The sequence below is a fragment of the Odocoileus virginianus genome, chromosome 2 (genome assembly GCF_023699985.2).
Source record: "Odocoileus virginianus isolate 20LAN1187 ecotype Illinois chromosome 2, Ovbor_1.2, whole genome shotgun sequence".
Lineage (NCBI taxonomy): Eukaryota > Metazoa > Chordata > Mammalia > Artiodactyla > Cervidae > Odocoileus > Odocoileus virginianus.
In genome coordinates this window covers 29,903,863-29,928,329 of record NC_069675.1, presented here as the reverse complement: position 1 = coordinate 29,928,329, position 24,467 = coordinate 29,903,863, and the positions used below count along the sequence as shown (strand labels likewise).

The following is a 24,467-nucleotide window of genomic DNA, read 5'->3' as shown; positions in this document are numbered from 1 at the left end:
GCAATGCAGGAGACACGGGTTTGATCCCTGGGTCAGGAAGATCCCCTGGAGAAGGGAATGGCTTCCACTCCAGTGGATTCTTACCTGGAGAATCCCATGGGCAGAGGAGCTTGGCAGGCTACAGTCCATGGGGTTGCAAAGAGTCAGACTGGGCTACTAACACTTTCACTTTCTTTCTTTTGTTCCCTAAGTACCTGTGAGTGGAATTTTTATAAACCAAAGCCTATTTTCTCTGCTGACATCCATTCTTTTTAAAGATACTCTCTATTATTTCTGATTAATTTTTAATTGACAGCAGGGACTAACATTTGTGCTTTAGAGATTTTGTGAACTTCTTGTCCCTAAGCCATGCTGACAAGTGGTAAATGACAGATAATCATTCAGAAGTATTGGGAAAGTTTAGAGCACTGAAGACGATTTCCTTTGAAAAGAATAGACTTTGTTAATGCAAATATTTGCTTTTTTTTTTTAAGATCTTCAACATTTGAGTTTTATTGGGCTAGCTTAATGTATGGGTTTCCCCAAATAAGCTTTTCTCAAAGTGGGGTACAAAGTAATAATAAAAAAAAACCAACAAATTCTTCCATGCTTATGGTAACCCACTCTGCTTTTGAAGGTATTTGATCCCATCCCCCAGGCTTTAAGAAATGGAAAAAGTATTTTTCACCATAGTTGCAGCCAGAATCCAGAACTTAAGTGCCAGTAAGTACACCAATAGATAGATGGATTACACAGAAGGGAACTTTTTTTTTTCATTATAAGAATAAGCAACACCCCTTCCTCAAGTATATATGTTTTTCCTTCTTTAAGCCAGTAAATTTTTATCTTGATTCTTTCACCTGCCTTTTAGAAAGAATACTTGCCCAGGTCCAAGGAAGTGAGAAATAAATTCATTAATGAAAGAAACACAAAGCAGAGAAAGTAGCAACATATTTCAGTGGTTAAGTCACTTGGTTAGAAGAGATTGGTCAGAATCCTATGTTAGTTAGTTTTAATATAAACTTTACTGTGTCACTTGATTAAATCAGTCTGTCTCTGAAATCTGTGGTTTCCTCATCTGTATATCAAGGGAGGCATTTGTATAGTGGGGGATGGCTTATGTGATCTCCATGCAAGCGGCTCCCTGTTGGATGGGAGCCCAGTTTAAGACCTGTGGTCTTCAGGGTTTACCTTCTTGAAGACATTCAGTATGCACAGGAATTGCAAGATGGGGCACTCATCTGAGCAGAGCTCACCAAGGAAAACAGGAAAGAAAGAGTGTAGGAGAGCTTTCGGCTCAACGTGTATTCCTGGATGGATCAGTCATTACCCTGCCTGAAATTAACAGAGATGTGATGATGATTGGGTAGGTCTTGCCCCTTTAACCAGTCTGTAAAATTGCATAGAAATCATTCTAAAGTCATCAGTACCAGGTACAAATAATTCACCTTAATATAATTAAATCCAGAAAATGTGACTGACATTTTCACCCTCATTGGGTGCTCAGCCTCCCAGGAGAACTTCCTGTGGTGACAGAGGGTTGATCCGAGTTGACAGCAATAATCCCAGAGACAGAGCAGCTGCTTTTGAAACTCAGCTTCCTGAGTCACAGGATGTCCATTTCTACCACATGCTTTTATGAATCAGCCTGTACTGACACAGATGCCATAAAAAAAAAAAAAATCTTATTTTTGCAGTACTTTTCATGTCCTAAGAAAGCATTCCTGAGTAGAGGAGCCAGCACTGAACCGAACTTTGAACAGACGATGTGTACCCTTCATCCTTTGTTCCTTTGTCTCACCTCCTCTTCTTGGCCCCTGATGAGTTCAGATCAGATCTTTCCAGATATCTCTTCTTCATTTATTTTATTCTTCCAGTTTTTAACCAGTTTCCTGAACCTTTTCAATATCTCCCTCTCCACAAATCACAAATCCCTTTCATTCATTCTGCACATGTGGCCTAGTTTCACGTATGCTTATTAAAAAGAAGAGGGAAAAGCTTTCTGGATAAATCCTGCCTTCTTTCTCTTCCCCCTTCCTATGTCTTCCTCATCACTACCACTCCTCTGAAAAAGCAGCCTGCATCCTGTTCAGCCTTTCTGTTCAGTCTCTCCTCGTTCCTGTCCAATTGCTATTTGACCACAAATTCTCTCACACTGTTAAATTATTCTATCAAAGGTCCCAATAACACCCAAACTTCCTGAACTGATAACTACTTTGACCTCTTAGCACTTAACCTACAGGTAGCTTCTGATTACACTGACCATTCACACCATGTTTCTCATTACTCTTTCTCCTTTTGCTTCAGTGACACCTCACCCTTCTGCCTGCCTGTTGAACACCCCAGACTACTCCATCACCAGTTCTGTCTCCTTTCTTTAAAAGTTCAGGTATTCCGAGGCCCCATTTTTTGGCCAGTTTCCTTCTTTATACTCACACCTTCAAAGCATTATTTATCAAATAATGTCTTACTACCAGGGCTCCTAAATCCGCATCTGCCTAAACTCACCTCTCCTCTGAGGCCATAATTCTTGCTCTGAAATGGAGAGATTCCTCAAGACCTACCCGTAAGTGAACCGCAAGTGCCTCATATCCAGACAAACTCCTTATCTCTATCCTTAAATTTCTGATCTTCTCATATTGCCCAGTGGATAACATCATCATCTGCCCAGATTCCCAAGCAAGAAAATCCGGTGACTCACATGCCTTCTCTCTCCCTGCTGTGCAGGTGCTCTTCCAGTCCTACTGACCACCCCTCACAAATACCTCTGGAGCCCTATTCTCCCATCTTACTCCTGCAGCTATGAGGTTCAAAGTCACTTGCACAACCTACTGCATAAGGCCCAACCTCCCACCACTCTGCTTCCAGACCTGTCTTGCTCAAAGTCCCTTGCAGAAGAACTTCTAAGAACCATAAGCCTCTGACACAGAAATCAAAGCTCATATCTCCCACCATACACTTTCAGGCAGGACGTTTTGTGTAGCCCACACTTTCAGGCAGGAAGATTTTCCATTTCCCAAGCACTGCCATTCCCAGATATCATATTGCTTATTTAGAATGTGATGGCTGGTTCATTGGATCATGCCTGGCACATAGAGAGACCAAAAAATAGGTACAGGTGAATGTATAAATGAACAAGTGAACAAATATATTTTCACTGTTCTTGTATAGATGCTGTCCTTCTACCTAAAATTTCACTTAGTAAAATCCTGCTTGTCCTCCAGGAGCTGGATCAAATGTTTACCCCCCTCCCCCACTTTAGAGTAGAGCCTTTCCAGAGCTCTCTCAGTGCTTCCAAACCATAATCTTGTGCTTGTAGTAGCAACAACATATTTCTCAGATTGTATTCAGAATTTACAGGTTTCTTCCACACCCCTGAATTGCTGTCTAAGAGCAAAGCCAGAGTGTAACGTTTTAAGTACAACACCAAGTCCTGCTGTTTTTAATCTCCTGATTATACTTCTGATCTGTCTACCCATCTCCTTCTCCAGCTACCATTGTCTTTCCCCAGAAAACTGCACAGGCTTCTTCTTGTGCTGCCCCATCTATCTTCTACATGACAACCAGAGTGATATTTTCTAAATCTACACCTAATCGTGTGTATACCTGTATATACACACACACACTACATACCTTACTGCTGTTCTGAACATAAAAAAAATTAACATGAAAGCAACCTAGATGTCCATCGACAGATGAATGGATAAAGAAGTTGTGATACACATACCCAAAGGAATATTACTCATCCCTAAAAAGGAACGCATTTGACTCAGTTCTAATGAGGTGGATGAACCAAGAGCCTATTCTATAGAGTGAAATAACTCAGAAAGAGAAAAATAAGGATCATATACTAATGCATATATATGGAGGCTAGAAAGATGGTACTGAGGAACCTATCTGCAGGGCAGCAATGGAGACACAGACATAGAAAAGAGACTTGTGGACACAGTGGGGGAAGGAGAGGGAGGGACGAATTGAGAGAGTAGCATGGAAACATATTTGTATATTACCATATGCAAAATTACCATATTATGCACATTACCACATTACCATATGCAAAATTAGCTAGCCAGTGGAAATTCGCCATATGACACAGGGAGCTCAAATTCAGTGTTCTGTGACAATCTGGGGGGGGGGAGGGAGGTTCAAGGGGGGGACATATGTATCACTATGGCTGATTCATGTTGCTATATGGCAGAAACCAACACAATAATGTAAAGTGATTATCCTCCAATTAAAAATAAATGAACTTAAAGAGAGAGAGAGAAAAGCAACTAGACTAGACCTCTCACATTTTCTTCTTTGCTCTGCTGACCCCTTTTTCAGTTCAGTTCGGTGTTCCATGCTACACTGCCCACCCTGGGCCTTGTCTGGCACGCATTCTTCCTTCTGACAAGACCTTCTTTCTACCCTGTCCTCTTAATCTAGTCAGTTCCTCCTTCCACTTCAGATTCCCACACCAGTGTCACTTGCCTAGGAAGGCCTTCCCTGACCTCTTCAACCAGGACAAACCCTCCCTACTAATGTAAAACGCCCTCCTATCACCACTAGTCTTTATGTGGTGACTGTCACTTTAGCACTCTTGCACTTCTTTATGCCATAGTTTAATTAATCTCTGACTCCCCTAAGCTCCATGAGCACAAGGACATGACTACTTTTACCCAGTACTGGATCCATAGTGTCTCATACAGTCAGATACCTACAATAAATCTCTGATAAATGCATGAATAAAAATGACAAACAAATATAATTAGTTGGAGAGAGAAACTACCTAGATACAAAAAAAAAATACTAATGGAATGACAGGAATGATAGAACAAATAATAGGAATATTTATCATAGGAATGATAATAATAAAAAACATAGGAGTTAATAGACATGTAAACACTGGCTGAGACTCTGCTATGATCTAGGCATTTGTATAGCGATAGTTTAAAATATGACCCAGGACAGAAAGGCACAAAATAATATATGCAAAATAAGTGATACAAACCTTGCACTTGTTTGTTTGGGCTTTTTCTGTTATGTGAGGTCAAGAAAATAAACCTCAAACTGGCGTAAGGAAAAGAAGGGAGTTTAATGGCTCATTTAACTTGACATTTGGCAAGAGGGAGTGTGTTTAGAAACAGCTCTGTTCAGGTTTCGTGTCCTTAGGACTCAGCTCTTCCCCTCTCTCTGGTCTTCCTTCACTATGGTCATTCTAGCCAAGCCCCACCCTTGGTGGAAAAAAACAGTAGCAGTCCTGCCTTCAGACACTGTCTCAGGTTCTGTTCAGGGTGGAAGCACTGCCCTTTTTCCTGCTCAATCCCACAAAAGTCTTAAGATTTAAGTCTGACTTGCTTAAATCACACAACCATCCCTGGACCAACCACAGCAGCTAAGAGAATGTGATGTTCAAATTGGCTGTGACTTGAGTAAGGGGCTCCATTCCTAGAGCTGAAAATATCTAGCCCAGCCATGGGGATTTGAAAGTGAGGGGGGAAATTCACAAAAAAACCTGAGTCTATTGTCGGAAAAAAAAAAAAAACTGAAGACTAGATCCTGGTAGTTGAGCAAACCATGAATGTCAAAAGAGAAAATTATTCCTCTTTTCATCGTAAAGAGAGAAGGCTCTGTAGCCTTGGTGGTTGGGGATTTGCTGTTTGATCTGTCCCCCTTCTACCTCCTGGAATAACTGAAAGAATCCAATAACTCTGCCCCAATTTGTGCTAATCTATTCATTCATTAGTCCAGTTTGACCCACCCCTTCTGCTTCTTCTATAAGAAGTCAAGAGGGAACTGAGTCTTTTGGCAGAAATGGAGCAGGAGCTTCTCCATTAGAAGTGAACTGATCACTGTCACACCTTAGCTTTTTTCCTCAGCATCACTATCTCAAACCTCCTGACTCTTCACTGCTTTGGGACTGGCTAGGGGAAAAGGAAATCACTAAACTCTCTGCAGTGTGAAGTGGCTTTGCAAAGTGCACTGTAAACTGTTTACATTGTTTTTAATTACTTTGGAACCATATGTCAGATTGGTATAAAGTGTGAAGATTACACTAAATGAGGGTGGGGGGAGGAGATGACAATGTCGTGATTTATGGTAACCAGAAAATTTGTGTATGGAAATGAGTGCAATTTAAAAACACATCTATGTGGTATTATAACACTGGAGGGGGAAGAAAAGCCAGTGTATAACAAAATATCTTTGAAAATAGGAGCATGATGAATATGTAAATGAGACCAATCAACATCAGCTGAGATATGGTATATGCAGATGAGACGGCAATGAGCCAAAATGCGAAATAGCTCCCAAACCATAAATATGAACCATATAAAATTCGTTTGAAATATTCATCATAACATAAGGACAAAAAATATAATCAAGTGATTTATTTGCATATAAAAATGAGCATACTAGTCTGACACTCCAGCCTCCACTCCCAGATCAGCGGGGGAAGAAAAGTTAACAGGGGGACTTTTAGAGGGAGAGATTTATTGACTGAAAACTGTTGCAGGCACACTAAAAAAGCTGAAGATCCTCCCAATTCTATATTCCTCAGACTACTCAGCACAGATAAAGAGAAAGGGGAAAAGTCAGATAACTAAAATACTAATGGCACTGGGGCTAGAAAATTTGGGTTCCAGTCTGCTTTGCCTAAGCACCCCCTTGTTAGATAACTTAGGCCTCTTCTTACTCTGACCTTCTGTGATTCTGAGAGTTAATGAGCAAAGAAGCTTTGAGTCCCACTTACTGAAATAAAGCAAGAAGGAAAGACTGATGATTCTACAGGCTCCTGGTAAGAAACTGGCGGCCAGTGTTGGAGTGGCTGGACCTCTGAATAGGAAGAGGGAATCTGAATTCCAGGGGGAAAAAAAAAAAGAAGTGATCATGAAGTTCAGGTTGTATTGGACTTTACAAACTCCTGGGGAACTTTTAAAGTAATCTACAAACGTAACTGTCGCCTACAGGGACTCTTCATTCTATTTTTTTAAATAGAAGCACTGATCATTTTTTAAAAGTCCTTTGATGATTTTAATATACATCCACACTTGAAACACACTGAGATGGATGATAATATTAAGTCTGAATCCAATTTGTAGAAAGATTATTCGTCACAAATGTATAGTGTGTCTATGTAGTATGGCTGAAGGAGAATCAACATAGGGGAGATGGCAGGAGATAAGGTCAGAGAAGAAGCTGGGATAAGGTCATGGAGAACCTTGTAGGTCGTGAGGACAAGTTTGAGTGTCACAGTGAGTGTGATGGAAATTACATGGGTTATTTTGAGCAGCTAAGTAAAACTATCAGACTTAGATTTGCCAAAATCCATTTTTGTTCACAGGTTTTGATTTACTAATATTTTGTTAAGAGTTTTTGTGTCTATATTTGTAGAGATGTTAGTCTGTATATTTCTTTTCTTGTAACTGCTTTTTTTGACTTTGTTTTAGTGATGCTATAGAATGAGTTGGGAAATGATCCCTCATCCTCTATATCTTGAGTTGATTACAATAAGGAAAGAATAATTTTTTTCCCACAAATGGTGGTGAAGCAACTTGGTATTCATATGGGGGAAAAAAAAATACATCTCAACCCTTACCTCATGTTATACACAAAATTTATCTCTAAACAGATCATAGACTTAAATGTAAAAGCTAAAACTTCAAAACTTTTGACTTCATCAAAATAAAATCTCTGCTCTTCAAAAGTACAGCTATCAGGAAAATAAAAAACTATAGCCATAGGCAGGGATTAAAATATTTCCAAAACACGCTCTGAAAAGGGACTTGTAAAAAGAAGATATAAAGAACTCTTAAAAGGGAAAAACAAGTAGATGAACAATCTAATTTAAAATGGGCCAAAGATCTGAACAACTACTTAGCAAAAGAAGATATAGAAATGAACAATAAGCACATGAAATGATGATCAACATCAGTGGTCATTACACATATGCAATGTGAAACCTTAAATACCATTGCAAACTCACTAGAACGGCTAGAATTAAAGACTGATAGAGCAGGCACAGGTGAAGCCGTGGAATGAATGGAATGATCCAGTGTATCTGGTAAGACTGCAAAATAGTCAACCCCTTTGGGAAACAGTTTGACAGCTTCTTATAAACTATTTATCCAAAAGAAGTGAAAACATATGTCCACACAAAGCCTTGGTCAAGAATATTCAAAACAAATTTCTTCATAATAGCCAAAAACTAAAAACAATTCAAATACTCATCACCAGGTTACTGGATAAACAAATTGTGTTATATTCACACAACAGAGTATGAATAAATAATAAATAAAAAGGAATAAACTACTAATGCAATGACATGGCTGAGTCTCAGGCATTATACTAAGGCAAAGAAGCCAAACATGAGAGAATATACCATACTACAAATAATTTTATTTATATAAAACTTGAAGAAATAATATATCCAATCTATGGTGACAGGAAGCAAGCACATCAGTACTTGCTGGGGTCAAGGGTGATGGTGGGGATTGTCTGGGAAGGGGCACCAAAGAAACTTTTAGGCTGGTGAACATGTTCTATATCTTGACTAAGGTGGCTGTTACAAAATACACGAATTTGCAAAATCTCCTCAAACAGTTGAAATGAGCACATAGAATTATTTAAGTTACACTTCAATAAAGTTGATTTTCTAAAACCAACAATTTCTCAGCACCTATTTGAGGCCAGATGTTTCAAATACCACATCTCAGTGAATCTGCACTTTATAAATAGGGAAACCGACATTCAGAAAAGGTAAGCAATCAACCAGCCTCAGAGTTCTTTGTGGTGAAGCTAGAATTTGAACCCAAGGTAATCTGGCCCTTTCTGCTACACAAGGTTTGCTTTTTGTTGGTGTCTACTTTTGCCCAGAATCATTCTACCTTACTAAACTAACAAGTGACAAAGGGAGGGATAAGGGTGTAAAAGCTTCCTGTGATGTCATTTAAAAGTAGAAGAGAGGATTTCTACTGCAAGAAACAAGAGTGCCTAAGCACTTGAAATTGCCATAAACCAGAACCTAGAGTCACTTTCTACTGGGACAGTTATAGAGGAGCAGAAACCTCTTCTTGGAGTATTTTCTTCACCTTCAAGTTTCCACATGCCAACTCATTTCTGGGGAGAGATCCTGCTGAGACTGGCTTTAGTTCACCGTTCTGCAAACCCAGCTGCCTGTTAAGTCACAAATTAACTTAGTCAGCAGTTGGGAAATCTAAGAGCTGGGCCAATTAAGTTGTCATTATTGACCTGGGTCAAACAAACATGAGTTAGTGTCTAAAACGTGAGAGTCCTTATCTCATTTTCCTGTTCTCCACAAATATTCTGAAAATAAGTATTTTCAAGAACCAAGAACCAAGAAGCTGTTTTCTTGTCACTTTCAGGGTTGGTGTGGTTTTACTGTTTCCATTAAGTCTCATTGTCAACTGTTTCTAGGTGGGGCCTCAAAATAGACTCTACAGTATCTAATAGCTGCCCAGATCAGAAAGAGAATAATTTATTACCTTTGTATTTATAAGTTTGGCTGTGTTTCATCTTTTTGCTAGTTGTTTTCACTTTGATTTCTTTCTGCGTGTTCAGGGTGGGGAGGAGTTTGATAAAGGAAACAAGAGTTCCTGAGATCTAGTCATTTTATGGATGTCTTTTATATTCATTATAACCGTCCACATCTCAGTCCTTTTTGCCTTATCCATGAAGGTAGTATAGGGTTTCCTTTGCTGGAAGGGATTCCAAAGAAGGGAATACTGAAAGAACACATTCATAGATGAGAGCCCTGTTGTCTTAACTGGTTCAGGCTGCTGAAATATTGAATACAATACTGCACTGGGTGACTTAAACAACAAATATTTAAATCTCCCAGTTCTGTGAGTCCAAGATTAGGTGCCAGACTGGTCAGGTTCTGGTGTGAACCTACCCCTGTTTTTGCTCTGTATCACCACATGGTTAAGAGAGCGCTCTGGTCTCTTTATCCTCTGCTGTGGATACCAATCCCATCATGAGAGGTCCACCCCTATGACCTTATCCAATCATTTCCCAAAGTCCTCATCTCCAGATTCCACCCACCCATATGTTTAGGGGACTAGGGCCTAAATATATGAATTTAGGGTGGTGGGGAGAGAGACACAACCAATCCACAATACCCACTGTGAAGTAGCAAGCTTTGGTACTAAGGAAGCATGCTGGAGATTCTCCCTATCTTGGGAAAGCACAGATACACCCTCATTCACATGTTCAATCTCTAGCATCCCCCAGCCTCTTGGCTACTGGATGCTCTAAGGCATCCATGGTGCTACTGACCTCTGTTCAGTGCCTTTAATTCAGCAGCTAAAACTTACAGGTGGCAAGACTTGACAGAGGTTACTCAAGCCAGGCTTTTTTGGCTTGCCATCACATACCAATCTTCTTCCATTTTCTAATCAACAGCCAGGCAACGTCATCTTCTCTATCTTTTAAGACTTATGTTTCAGCCCTGCTTGCCCTTCTGACCTTTCTTGACAAGGCAAGCTGTGGGAAAGACCTTTGAACATGCTATGTTTGTTAGGGCTCACAGATACACCAGAAAATGAACTGGCCTTTTTGTTCTCTCTGCCAGCAACTCAATGTTTGTGTCTACTCAGAGAAGATACAATTAAGGCAGCATAATACTCGAGTTAAAAATAGCCTGAGTGGCTCTGCCCTACAGACTCTTGCTAGGTTTTCTTTTTTTAATAGAGTGGTATTAAAATAAAAAAGATGCAATCTAAATACAAGCTCCAATCGATGCACAAACTATTTATTTTTATTTCCTCGTTTAGCCCATGCCCATCAAAACCACATCCATCTGGGCTGTTTATGACTTAATAAAATGCTTTAAACAGTAAAACACTCAAATAGGATATGGACCTACTTGCCTGCCCACCCCCCAACAGCAACAACAAAAACTTACCTGAATCTTATACTTCATAAACTTCCTCTGTGTTACTCAGATCCACTCTGGCCAGCCTACACAGAAATGGAATGATCAGACATGGGTTTTTATAGTTCAGACCATTCCAGGGGTTAAACAGGCAGAGGAAAAGTGGGAGAGTGAAGGATAAATGCCACAGGAGCCTAAATGAATAAAGTGGAAGTTAATCACCCCAGTGGGTCTGAGATTCTGAGAGAGGCTGGGCATAGAGATAGAGTTGTTGATGCCAAGTGTTTTATAAACATGTACTTTGCACTTGGATATGAGCATGCTTTGAAAAGATACAAGCGCATACAAATGCAAGGTATGGATTATTAAGAAAGCACATGTGCCCTGCTTCCCATCCGCAGCATCTCAGTCCAACTACATACGGATTACAGATTTTGCATTTCTTTTTTCTCATATTCCTCTCCAAAGCATGCAGCCCAGGACTGGGCACACAGGAAACCTAATGGCAGGCTAAGTTCGTGAACTTGTCATCTCTGCCTCTTGGATCCATTCCCAGCCTTTCAGAACCTCTTCCCCAAATCAGGCTCTCAACATTTCCTTTTAAATCTTTTTCTTTGTTATTCTTTCCCACTGATGATAACATCTGAATAATGTAATGACATTGATATTCTAAGGAGTTGCTGAATTAGATCCTCCAAGACAACGTGCCTTTTCAAAGAGTCAAAAAGACACGAAGTAGGTAATGCCAGCTCCGAAGGACTGAATTGCTAATGGTGGGAGTTTAGTCAATGTGGCACGTGTGCTTGAGGAGATTTGCTTTAATACATGAAAAATCATATCTAGAATTACTTGTTTGGACTGCAAAGTCCATGTGTACCTGGACAGAAACTTGAGCAATGTTTCCTGTAATCAGGGATATCAATGCCTTCAAGGGTCTATCTCCTAAGGATGGGCCCCCTCACTGTCTGACTGACCACGTGGAGAACTCAGACTGGTGTTTGTTTGGCTTTGCTTTTCCTTTACTGAATGTTAAAAACTGGGGTTTCAGTCTTCATGTATTTGTTTACAATGTACCCCCCTATGTGCTCAGTCACTTCAGTCATGTCCGACTCTTTGTGGCCCTGTGGATTGCAGCCTTCCGGGCTCCTCTGTCTGCGGGACTCTCCAGACAAGAACACTGGAGTGGGTTGCCTTTCCCGCCTTCAGGGGATCTTCTTGACCCAGGAATTGAACCTGCAGCTCCTGTGCCTCCTGCATCTCAGGTGGATTCTCTACCACTGAACCACCAGGGAAGCCCCATATCCCCTTATAATTTCCTTTATATATCCTTCCCTGCTTTTCTTCATATAACTTCTCACTCCAGCCAGGTAAGATACTTAAGATGTGATTTTTCATTTAACAAAGCAGACAATCACTTTGGGGGAGAAAGGATGATTGCTTACTGCAGCACCAAGATCCATAATGCCCACCCCCCCAAAAAAAAATCTTGCAAAAAAGGGTAAATTCTAAATTAACTTCAAGGAAATGAGGCCAAATCAAAAATTACTGGTTGGAGTTTTTTAAGAAGAAGAGATTTATAGATTTCAGTCAAGTCCTCAAGACAAGTGCAGCCAGATGGGTGACACCAGCTAATCCATCAAGTGATTGATCAGGGTTGACAGAGTAAATGATTATGATTTCCATCACTCCCTGAGCACCTGTGAGGATGAGGCTTGTAGAGCTAATATACTTCCTCAAGCAAGGGCCACCTCCTCTGACTGCTGTATGTGCTGCTGTGTTTGCTCTTTCTATTTGTGAGCAACTCAGAGAGAGACCAGGTAAACTCAGAGAAGCATTATCCTTCCATCAGTCAAGAATTCCACCAATTCTTCTTAAGTCACAAAATATATTAACTAGATGAGGAATGATTTGATGAGGCTTACGTGCCCACCACTTCTAGGTGTTCTGAGCAATAAGATGAAGATACTAAGTCTCTGTTCTCAAGGAGTTCTCAAGGGGAATAGCAACCATTGGCTGTCATTTGGTGAGTGATTATTTTGGCAGAAACTGAGATAAGCCGCTTTACATGCATTATCGTACTTCATTATCATAACCTCATCGTCCAAGTTTTATAGTGAAGAGACTGAAGTCAAATGGGGTTATGTGACTTGCTCAATGTCACACTCTAAAGAAGTGATAAGGTCAGGATTGGAAACCTGGGGTCAGTCTTTCTGACTCCAATGCCCACACAGTAATCTATTATTCTATAAAATCTATGAATGCAAAGAAAGTAGTCCAGACAATAAATGATATAGGAGGGTGCTAATCTTCCTGTAGGAGTCACATGCTTCCTACCTCATACCTATTAGCTCATTTAATCACACACACACACCCTTCAGAGTCAGCTGGGGCAAGAATTTGAGCCTATTGCATGGGTGAGAAAACAGAAGTCAGAGAAGTTTGGTGACCGGTCAGAGATCAACATCTACGAAGTGATGGAGGTGGGTTTCTCAGATGCCACGTGCAATGCATTTTTCCATATAATGCTAAGCTTTCTGCCATGCTGTCTCTCATTTACTAAAGAGAAATTACATCTCGAGATTTTTACAGTCATATCAGTATAGGATAGTAATAGACTGTCCAAGTCAGAAGAAACAAATAACCCTTATATTTCTGCCAAGTATAAAAACTTCATATTCAGGTACTCAGCACTTCTCACAGCTTTGACTCAGTCTTGAGCACTTGGCAGTGGGGGAAAAAAAAACAGATATTCTAGGAGTAGATGGATGTCTGATCTGAGAAATGACAATACAAGTATGAAGCCAGCCTTTTCCATGCCAAAGAGGAAATGCTGCAATAGGTTGTGTCCATTAGTAAAAACTGGCCCACACTATTTCATCAAAACATCAGTTATTAATCAAAATTTCCTAAGTCAGCTATATTTATTGGCTTTTCTTCTTCCTGTTTTGCCTACTTCCCTTTTGCCTCTCCTTGGAATTAACATTCTAGTAACACATAGATTCAACTACAACTTCTTAGTCAACATATAGAATTTCATCTCTGCAAGGGAGGATTTCTTTCTTTTAGTTACATGCATGAGCATCTTATGAGTTTCTACTAAGTGTCTCCTACATCAGGGCATCTCAAAACTCAATGTGCATAGAAATCACTTGGGGAAATAACTAATACAGAGAGTGTGACTAAGGAGACCTGGGTGGGACCTGAGATTCTGCAGTGCTAACCAGCTCCCAGGTGACGCCAGCACTGCTGGTTCATGGTCCCGGAGGAACAATAGATCTAAAAAATACTAGTCCTGGGTAAGGAGCTGTATGGTGGAGGATTCAAGAGAAATGGCCCACATCCCCTATTCAAGTGTGGTGAACAGGGTCGATAAAATGCATATGAGACAAAGAAAAGTACAGACCAAATGTGTAAACAGGTGCTTGCTTGTTATAACCAAATGACAGATGAAGGGGAAAGATTTTCTTATTATCTTTGTCATTGTCAGATCACATTTATAGTAAAAAATAGTCCTCCTTTTTTCTTAGCAAAACTAGTCACTTGGATAAGGGCTTCCCACATGGCTCCATAGTAAAGAATCCACTTGCCAAGCAGGAGACTTGGGTTTGATCCCCGGTTGAGAAGATTCCCTGGAGAAGGAGATGACATGGACAAGAGAGACTGGTCTCAAGTTAGCAACTACACAGCAGTAGCATTCCCTTAGGAAAACACTTGTCTTAGTCCTGAAAGCCCCTCTATTGGTACCCTGGAAACAAAACTGGACACTGAAAATTGCAATTCACTTACAACCATTTCAGGAGCAAACCCATTATACGGCTCATCTGAGCAAATTCAGCCTCAGCACTCTTTCTTGTGACAGGATATCTGCATCTCAGGCAAAAAGTAGGAGGCTGAATATAGGCGATTCTGCCCCTGAAGTCTGAAGTAGACAAAGATCAGGGGGACAGTGCAAGTCAAGGCAGCACATGTTTCATCCAGAGCAGATGCAGCTAGAGTCATGAGTGAGATGGGCTGAGGGAAGGGAGATGGAGGGAGTGCTGGGAATGCTGGAAAGAAGCAAAGAGACCTTCTTTGTTCCTTACCCTTCCAGCCAGCTGTGCTAAGTCACTTCAATCATGTCCGACTCTTTTTGACCCTATGGACTATAGCCCGCCAGGCTCCTCTATCCATGGGGATTCTCCAGGCAAGAATACTGGAGTGGGTTGCCATGCCTTCCTCCAGATCAAACCCATGTCTCTTATGTCTTCTGAATTGGCAGGCTGGTTCTTTACCACTAGCACCACCTGGGAAACCCTTCCAGCCAAGACCCAGAAAAATTCCAGGCACAATCAATGAAGCTCACAGGAAACCTAGAGCAAAATGAAAGTGATGCTGATCTGCATGAGCTCCAAGGGAGGATTGCCGCAGAGCTAATCACTGGACTGAGAGTGCCATCTAATGCCCTTCCTCCACAAGCCATTCATCAAGTTTATAGTAGCAACAAGAGTTCATTACCATGTTCCTGTTTTGCACATTCTTGAACAAGGTTATGCCTCCAATTTTAAGTGTGGTGTATAAAAGGAATGAGGAAAGGTGGGAGGCTGAGAAGGTTTCTGAAGGGAAAGGTAATAAACAGAATAGGTGATCCTCACCAACTGGAAATGTGAATCTCCCTACCTGCTTATGACTTTGTGCAATCAGAAAGAACACTTCACAAGGTGAGATTCATTCTAAGAAGTTCCTAAGCTCCTCTTAGCAACCTATCTATCCATTTATCTCTCAGTCAGTCTTCCATATTAGAAGCTGAAAGAGAAGATAGGATTTGGTTCTAGGTTCCAAGAAAGTTGTGATGTAGTTAGAGAAATAAGAGGAATTCACGTGAAACAGAGGTTACGAAACAGAACAGAAGCAAGCTCCATGTTGCTGTCCAAATCTTGGGTGCTGAAGGCAATTCAAAGAGGTGGCATTTAGATCAATGTGGTGAAGAGAACCCAGAAAAGGTTTTGTGAAGACTGTTGGGCTTCCATAATTAAAGGGGAAAGTACAAAGTGTTCAGTGTGACAGATACTAACGAAACAAATTCAAAGTCATAATGGGAATCTGAGGTCTCCCTAAGGAAATCAGCAGGCTCCCAGAGTTCTTATCTTTTGATCACATTATGAACAATGGACTCCCACTGAGTTTGGAAAGTCTGAACAGAAGTAGAAGGAAAGAAGCTCCATGCGCTGGGAAACTATATCTGAATTCACCAGAACATTGACTCTTTTAATGCCCCACCCATGATTCTGTAGTCAGGATGCTGGGAGCTTGTCCATCAATATCCAGACAGTGTAATGGTTGGTGTACAGTGTTGCTGCGTTGCTCAGTTATGTCTGACTCTTTTTGCAACCCCATAGACTGTAGGCCTGAGAGGCTCCTGTTTATGGGATGCTGTTTATGGGATTTCCCAGGAAAGAGTACTGGAATGGATAGCCATTTCCTTCTCCAGGGGATCTTTCTGACCCAGGGGTCAAACCAACATCTCTTACATTATAAGTGGATTCTTTACCACTGAGACACCACAGAAACCCTTCAGTGTACAATAGACAGACTCAAATTATATCTGAAACTTTTTAGTCTCATTGATTTGGCAGAACTGTTGTTAAGGAGCCCAGCTCTCCATACAGAGTTGTCTCAGGCTATTGCTAAAATTCCTCAGTGCTCTCTAAACTTGGGTAGCAAGGAGGTCAGAAAGAGAAATATTCTGCTCCTGCCCAAACACAAGAGTTTTCCTGATCTCTTCTGCAAAAAGCCAAGTGAATGCTCACTACTCCCAAGCCTAGTTTTCTCCAATACATAAATATGTGAAGGTCTTGGTGTACTTTTACAAATGCTCTAAGATCTGCTATATTCCGCCTTCTTCTTCCATAAACTGTTCTCAGCATCAAGATAAAAAACAGGCTCTGCTGATCAGTGAGTTCAGGGGTGACATAACACTATACAGCTAGTCCCTACCTCTTGGCAACCCTCTATGTGAACAATGCAAATGGTAGGAGTTGACTGAACTAAATAAGCCACTTCCTTCCTTATTAACTCTGTCTTTTTAGTCCAAACCTACTCTTGCACTTACTCCAAGAGTCTAGGGTTGAACACTCCTAGAAATACATTTGGTTCTTTAGAACTCTATATGCCACATTTAGAGCTTTTATTTAAAAAAAGAAATTGCTGTTCCAACATTCATTAATGTATGACTAAAAGCAAAACCATATCTTTGAAAAACTTGAGAAGATGCTGCAACAAACACATATGTGGATTCTGTAGCCATCCAATATAGAGGATAAAATGTTGACAGCAATGAATTTTTCAGCTCTTTATCAAGAGCACTGATGAATTTTGACAAGTATCCTTGGTCACATTGCCAGAGCCTCCCCTTCACACTTACCACACTACTCTGACCACCCTATCTTCAGGTACAGTGTTTCTCTGCTCTTGTTCTATCATACCTTCTTTGGCATTCGAAATCTCTTCACTTCGTTGTCAACACCTGATCTGTCCTGATTCTTACTCCAAATAATTCTTAAACACAAGAATAGATGATCACCTTTAAACCACAGCTTAAATGCCCCAGAACCAGGTCCCTGGGCAAACTCTGGGAAGCTAAAGTTTCAAAAGCATCAGCTCTAGATTTTATAGTATAAAATAGGATTTAGAAGAATGTGCATTTGCCTTGCGTATATCTCTGTAAACATTTCCAAAATGAACTGCTATGTATATGGAGGAAGATAGTGAAGGTGCTATAAGCCATGATCATTGCATCACTTCTCCCTCTTTACTTCTCAAAGGTAAATGTTTGATGATGAGACAGGAAGAAGCTCCCTATTGAGCTGAGAGAGTCTATTCCCTTCCCTTCAGGCAAGTGTATCAAGGGGGTAGTTTCAAGGAAACAATACATTTCCTGATCTAAAACTCCTCAGACCAGTGAAAAAGTAAAAGTGTCAGTTACTCAATTGTGTCCAACTCTTTGAGACGCTATGGACTGTAGGCTGTCAGGCTCCTCTGTCCATGGAGTTCTCCAGGCAAGAATACTGGAGTAGGTAGCCACTCCCTTTTCCAGGGGATTTTCCTGACCCAGAGATTGAACCCAGGTCTTCCATGTTGCAGGCAGATTCTTTACCATCTGAGTCACCAAGAAGACCAGATTCCCTTTCAATTCTAGACTATTTCATTGCATTGTTTCCAAGCAACCCCTATTTTGAGCCTTCTTTAGAATAATCTAGGAATATTTGTTAAAATAAAATCTGCTAGGGCCATAAATCAAAGATAACATGAGGACTAAAATAATTCTTCATGCAGCTTGGATATCTTATAAGAGATACACACATTTCTGGAAAGGAGACAGGATCTCAGTTCCACCCGTTCTAATTGCAATTTCCATTTTCTAGTACAACTCAGGATTTCTGCATGACAGGAAGAGCTCCCTGACATGTCGCCCTCAGAAGCTGGACTAAGCAAAAAGGCATGCTGTCTCTTTTCAGAAAGAGCAGAGGCGTGCTCACTGTAGCATGTAAACATTTTATACTGAGTGAATTCCATTTCTATCTATACTTATCACAAATGAGCACCACCAAAATGTTCAAATACATATTCACAATGTGCCTCTCAAATGCACTGGATGAAAAAAATCAGAGCTAAGCATGAGGCACAGATCCATTTCATTTAATTAGAGTTTCAGAGAAGCCTAAAGAAAAAGGTCTGTATCTCCCTAAGTGTTCTCTTTCTGTATGAGTATAGCTATCTTGCATTGTCAGGTCGTTTGAATTGAAAATGATTCCAAACGCAAAGCCTTTAAACCCTGAATGTTTGACTTGGCTAATATTATCACAGACAGACAATAAAAGAAACCATCTCACCCATTCCTATTTCAGATTTTGTACCAGTGTCCACTTTCCCTTTATAGGAAATCAGAGAAAGAGACTATTTCCTCTGGATCAATGCCAGAGCCCTGAATTACTGTCATATTAGAAAATCCTGCATTGCACTCAGCACATGCCCTGAGTATGCCCACTCCTTATTTTCATTCTCTCCTGTTTTCTTTTCAAGTCCCTTTAATAATTTCACCCCACCCCAACCACCCAACATAGCTACCACTTACCTCCAAGGACCCTCCGGGCCAACCAAGTCAGGCTCCTCGTGGCCCCATCTCCATGCTATTCCTTTTCTTGTCTTCTCATCTCTATTCAGACTGTTCCCCTACCTTCAGGGTTACTATGCTTCCCACCATATGCATATAACCATTTAGCATGTAGGTAGTAAATCTACCTTCCACATAGATTTACTGAGCACCTACTATGTGCTGGACACTAGAGAAATAACACTGACTAAGGCAAGATCACTGCCCACATGGATTTTAGAGTTTTTGAGCAAGAGACAGAAAATGGACAGTAAACCATTTTTAAAAAGATCAAGTAACACATGATTTTTAAAAAGATCGAGTAACATGCTAACCTCTGAGTAGTAGGGGGTGGAGGAAAACTAGACCAGGACAAGGAAATCAATCCTGAATATTCATCGCAAGGACTGATGCTGAAGTGGAAGTTCCAATATTTTGGCCACCTGATGCAAAGAGATGGCTCATTGGAAAAGACCCTGATAATGGGAAGGATTGAGGGCAGGAGGAAAGGGGGCTCAGAGGATGAGATGGTTGGATGGTATCACTGACTCAATGGACATGAGTTTGAGCAAGTTCCAGGAGATGGTGAAGGACAGGGAAGCCTGGTGTGCTGCAGTTCATGGAGTCACAAAGGGTCGGACACAACTGAGTGACTGATCAACAACAATAAAGCGGGGATCAGGAGTGCCTCCCCTAAGACTTACCCCTGGTCTCTATCTTATGAATGGCTCACAAGATACTCAAATTCCACATTGATTTTCCATGCCATAGTATGTTTGTGGCCACCTCTGTAGTACTTCTGTGAGACTACTCCTATAATGAACCTAACAGCAACTGAACAGGAAATATAAAGTGGGCAATAACATATTTTTTGCAGGTAGCTCCCAAACCACAACATGGGTAGTGCATGCTTACATACTGCCTGCCTGCCTCTAGCAATCCATAGGTTGTGGAACCAGGAATTCTGTCCCTGATGGCAATGGTTTTGGTTTTTACAATTAAGATAGGATTTTTTTTTATGATTATAAAAGTATATATGCTGCAGAAAAAAACACTGCAGAAAGAATGATGAATCCACATAATTTTATAGTAATATATCTACTGTTAACATTTCAGTGAGAAGAAGCCTTTCACATTTTTTCTCGGCTGACACACATTTTTTTAAATTAAAATGTGACACTATGTATGTTCTTTTCTAACTTTTTTCATGAAATTGTATGTTGACAGTATGTTTTAGAGGAAAATGATGGATGTTAAAGTGTTAAAAGACAAGGGTAAGAATCCCTAATTCAGGGAAATCAGAACTCATTTATGACTATGATAAATGGAAGAGCTCAGCTTGGAAAAAAGTAGGAGCTACAGGGAACATGTCAGCACTAGTTTGAATGAAAAGCTGTGCAGAATGCAGGAAAAAATACTGAAAAGTCATATACGCAAGAACAGTCCTTTTTTTGTGAATCATTTTGGAAAGATGAGAGGACAGACCGAGTGTGTGTGTGTGTTGCCCTGTGCCCTCCTCCATGAAGGCTGAGGCTGGAAAGCACTGTAGATGGAGATCTCTCTAAAAGGGATACGTTATCTCTATAACATGGTGGTGAGCGGATGGTGAATATCATTAGATGGAAATCCATGTAACAGACATCAGCTCTCCAGGAAACAACCTGGCAACATCAGAAAAAAGGACTTTGGACTCCCTCAAAAATTGACCAGAAAACAAGGATGTAAAATGGCTCCTAGAGACACCTGCAGCCTGGTTTCTCAGAGATAAAGAATCAGTTGCCTGTAGCAACATGTACAATTGTATTTTTCATACCAGAGTACCGAGGAAAAATTACCATTCTGAGCTTATGCCTTTGTTAAAACTTTGCTTTAGATTTACAATTAGGATATGTACGGGGCTTCATGGAACTAGATTTGTGAGCTATACAAAGACCTTTGGCATCCAGCACATGTGCACATATATTCCGTGCCATGCTGGGTCGATTTAGTTGTGTCCAACTCTTCGCGACCCTATGGACTGTACCCCATCAGGCTCTTCTATCCATGGGATTCTCCAGGCGAGAAGACTGGAGTGGGTTGCTGTGCCCTCCTCCAGAGGATCTTCGTGACCCAGGAATTGAACCCATGTCTGCTGTGGCTCCTGCATTGTAGGCGGATTCTTCACCACTGAGCCACCAGGGAAGCCCCATGCACTGTATGCACATCCAATAATAAAACCTTTCCTGTGAGTACTTGAAATGTCACCAGAACAATTTCTTTGGTCTCTTCTTTTTCCTCTCTACTATTCTGGAAGTTATATGTTCTATTTTATAGATATCTTATCATTTTTAAAACATATTTATCAAACCCCCAAATTAATTAGCATTACTTTGTTTGACCTGAGTAACACAGCATTTGAGTGCTTTAATTCTGGTCTCCCCCTTGCAATTTTCCACGTCATTTCTGTATAGCACTTTAGTTCTATCTTGTTTTTAAATAGCCCCAAATTAGTACCACTTTTAATTGAATACTTGAATATTACTATCCTTTTGCCAGGGATTTTGCTCTTAAATGCCACTTGTTTCTTCTGGGTCAATTTCCTTCTTGTTGATAAAAAACTATTCTTCATAATATGATTGTTCTTTATAATTTTATGCACTGCTTGTTTTTTTCTAAAACAAGCCTGTACTGCTTTAATCATAAAAATGTCCTATTTCAATTGTGAAAAACAAAATCAAATTACCCATGTACGAGTATTAAGCTCTCTTCAGTCTTAGTATATCTGAAAATGTCACCCTGCTCCCTCTTCACCTACTAATAGTAGTTTAGGTGAAGTTATAAACCTGAGTTGACCAGAATTTTCACTCTCAGCAAGTAACTCTATTATCTTCCAGTATCTACTGTTGCTTGTGTGAAGGCTGCTGTTTGTCTAATTTTTGGCACTCTTTCCTCTTTAATAGGTTTTAAGATTTTCTTTTCCTTTGTCTACACTTTCACTACTGAGTATAGATATGATTTTATTTTTATGCTTATGGCTTAGTGGTTTCCTCAAACTAAGGCAGTCTTTCTTCAACTATAGAAAAGTTGTTTTATTTATATTTTTATTTTTTCATTTATTTTTATTAGCTGGAGGCTAATTACTTTACAATATTGTAGTGGTTTTTGCCATACATTGACATGAAAAGTTTTTATCAGTATTTCTACCCTCTTCTCTCCTGGATCTGCTATTAGCTCTGTATTGGAACTTCTCTTGCTGTTGTATTGGAAGTGATTTGCCTTGTCTACTTTCTAATTCATTTATTTGTTTTTATTATCTCTAGTCCATTATGAAATCCAATTACATTTTTGATCCCCTGTTTGTTCTTACATCAGTATTTCTCATTAACTCTTTTCACACATCTATCCTTTTTCACACTGTCATCTTTTATCTTGTGATTTCTACATCTTTATCTCCTTGAACATTTAAAAATAATTAGTTTTAAATCTTTCAGTCTTATTCTAATCCTTAGTCAAGGAGGTATAACTATTTTCTCTCCTGTGGTATTTCTTTTTATGATTTTGTAACATATACTCTCAGCCCATCCATCTTAGGAAGGATGAAGTATGGTCAGTGCAAGTTTCATGATCTAGTAAAGAGCTATCTTAACAGTTTCTCATTTGCTGCTGTTGAGCAGTCTTGTTTTCTCCAGTTTGGGATAATTTTTAAGTAATTTTTTTTTGCTTGAAGTCACTGTAAATTTTCATTCAACATAATTGTGTGTCACTCATCTAGTATTATAAATACTTGCAGATGACTATTTCTACTCAGGCTGCTTCCTTGAGCTTCTCCATAGTCACTAGGTAGAATTTTAGAGTCCTCCATTTCACTAGTCTACAGTCTTTCTGACTCTTGACTTTATGCAGGTAGGTTCATTCTGACTCCTCTCAGACAAAGACAAATCTGCAATTTGGGCTCATCTTCCCAGTGGGTTTTGAAACTCCAAGACCAGCCATTAACCTAATTAGAATTTTTCCTTTGTTCTTTGGCTTCAATGTACACTTACCATTCTGACCAGGTTGAGGATGGTATTACTTACATAGTTTCTTAATTGGCTGTTTGACCTTTTACCCAGTATATCTATGTGTCTGTACATAGAGAGGCCTTCATCTCAACTTCCATTATCAGCCCGGACTCCCAACATCACTGTTTCATGCTTTGTTGTAATAAATCACCTTCCTCTGGCTCTCCTTTGAAGACAGGAAGATGTCAGAAGGAGGTAACCAATATCTTAGTGGAAAATACAGTTTAGATTACCTTCTGCCTTGACAAACTAGGGCTGCTTGAAGGTGCTGAGCATCTTGAGGAAGAAGGAATGATAGAAGTTGTAGAAACAAGATATTGAGGACATCAAAGGCAACTTTTTTCATGCACACACACACAGTTGTGAAGTCAAAACCTGCATATAAACAATATCCAAACATGAAAGGATGTATTTAGCAACAGAAACTGAACACGCTAAATCTTATCATTCACATGTGAGAATAGCTGAGAATCTAAAACAAATGAAACAATCTCTTAAAACTGTGGAATGAGAAGTTGGGGTTGGGATAATAGATCTAAGAATGATACCTGAGTGAGTCCAGTCACAAACTGGGCAATTCATGTTACCATAGCAGCTCCAAGCTGGTTATCATTATGCCTACATTAGTTATATACTTTGCCTTTCAAAAATATAGCTAATTTTTCAAAGCTCTTTCCTACCTATCTTTGATTTTGTTATTCAGCACATGTTACTAAGCTGATTCTCACATTATACTAGTAAAGTGATGAAATAGGTATTATCATCTGCACATAAATCACAGGAATACACATACCCTATTGAAGTTAGTTCCCTGGTGACTCAGAGGTTAGAGCGTCTGCCTCCAATGTGGGAGACCTGGGTTGGATCCCTGGGTCGGGAAGATCCCCTGGAGAAGGAAATGGCAACCCACTCCAGTATTCTTGCCTGGAGAATCCCATGAATGGAGGAGCCTGGTAGGCTACAGTCCACGGGGTCACAAAGAGTCAGACACAACTGAGCGACTTCACTTCAGTGAAGTTAGTAGTCAACAGGCCAAGGGCTAGTTAGTAGAAAAGTAGGTCAAGAACAATCACTGACTTCTAGTCCTTACCCTGTATAGCACAGGGCATTAAATTGGTTTTGCCTGTTTACATAGGGACACCACTAAAGAGAAGCTGATCCAGAGACTGGACAGACACATTCTTGGCAAATGGTTGCTCCCCTTCTAATCATGACTTTCAGGTTGCTCCAGCCCTCCCCAGTACCAAGCCTGCTCCAGATTTCTTTTCCCACTCATTTCAAGTGGTTATAGTTATGAGGCCTTTGTGTTTTGGGACAAACACCAGTAAGAATCATACTTTAGACTCCCCAAATCATAATAGAATCTGAAATTCCAATGTTTAAGCAGGTGTTTTGAGAAACTAATGTATCAAAGTAAAATAATGTTGAACTGATGGCTAGGTGC

General features: G+C 40.1%; 1 protein-coding gene and 1 long non-coding RNA gene across 2 annotated transcripts in view; one reads left to right on the top strand and one right to left on the bottom strand.

Annotated features, from left to right (window-relative positions):
* LOC139038733 (uncharacterized) overlaps positions 1-11,509 on the bottom strand; it is a 300,176-nt gene extending 288,667 nt beyond the window's left edge. Inside the window, exon 1 of the long non-coding RNA XR_011491860.1 lies at positions 10,886-11,509. This is a non-coding gene — a long non-coding RNA (uncharacterized lncRNA). The remainder of the gene's footprint in view (positions 1-10,885) is intronic.
* FSHR (follicle stimulating hormone receptor) overlaps positions 1-24,467 on the top strand; it is a 189,235-nt gene that overhangs the window by 68,812 nt on the left and 95,956 nt on the right. The window lies entirely within an intron of this gene.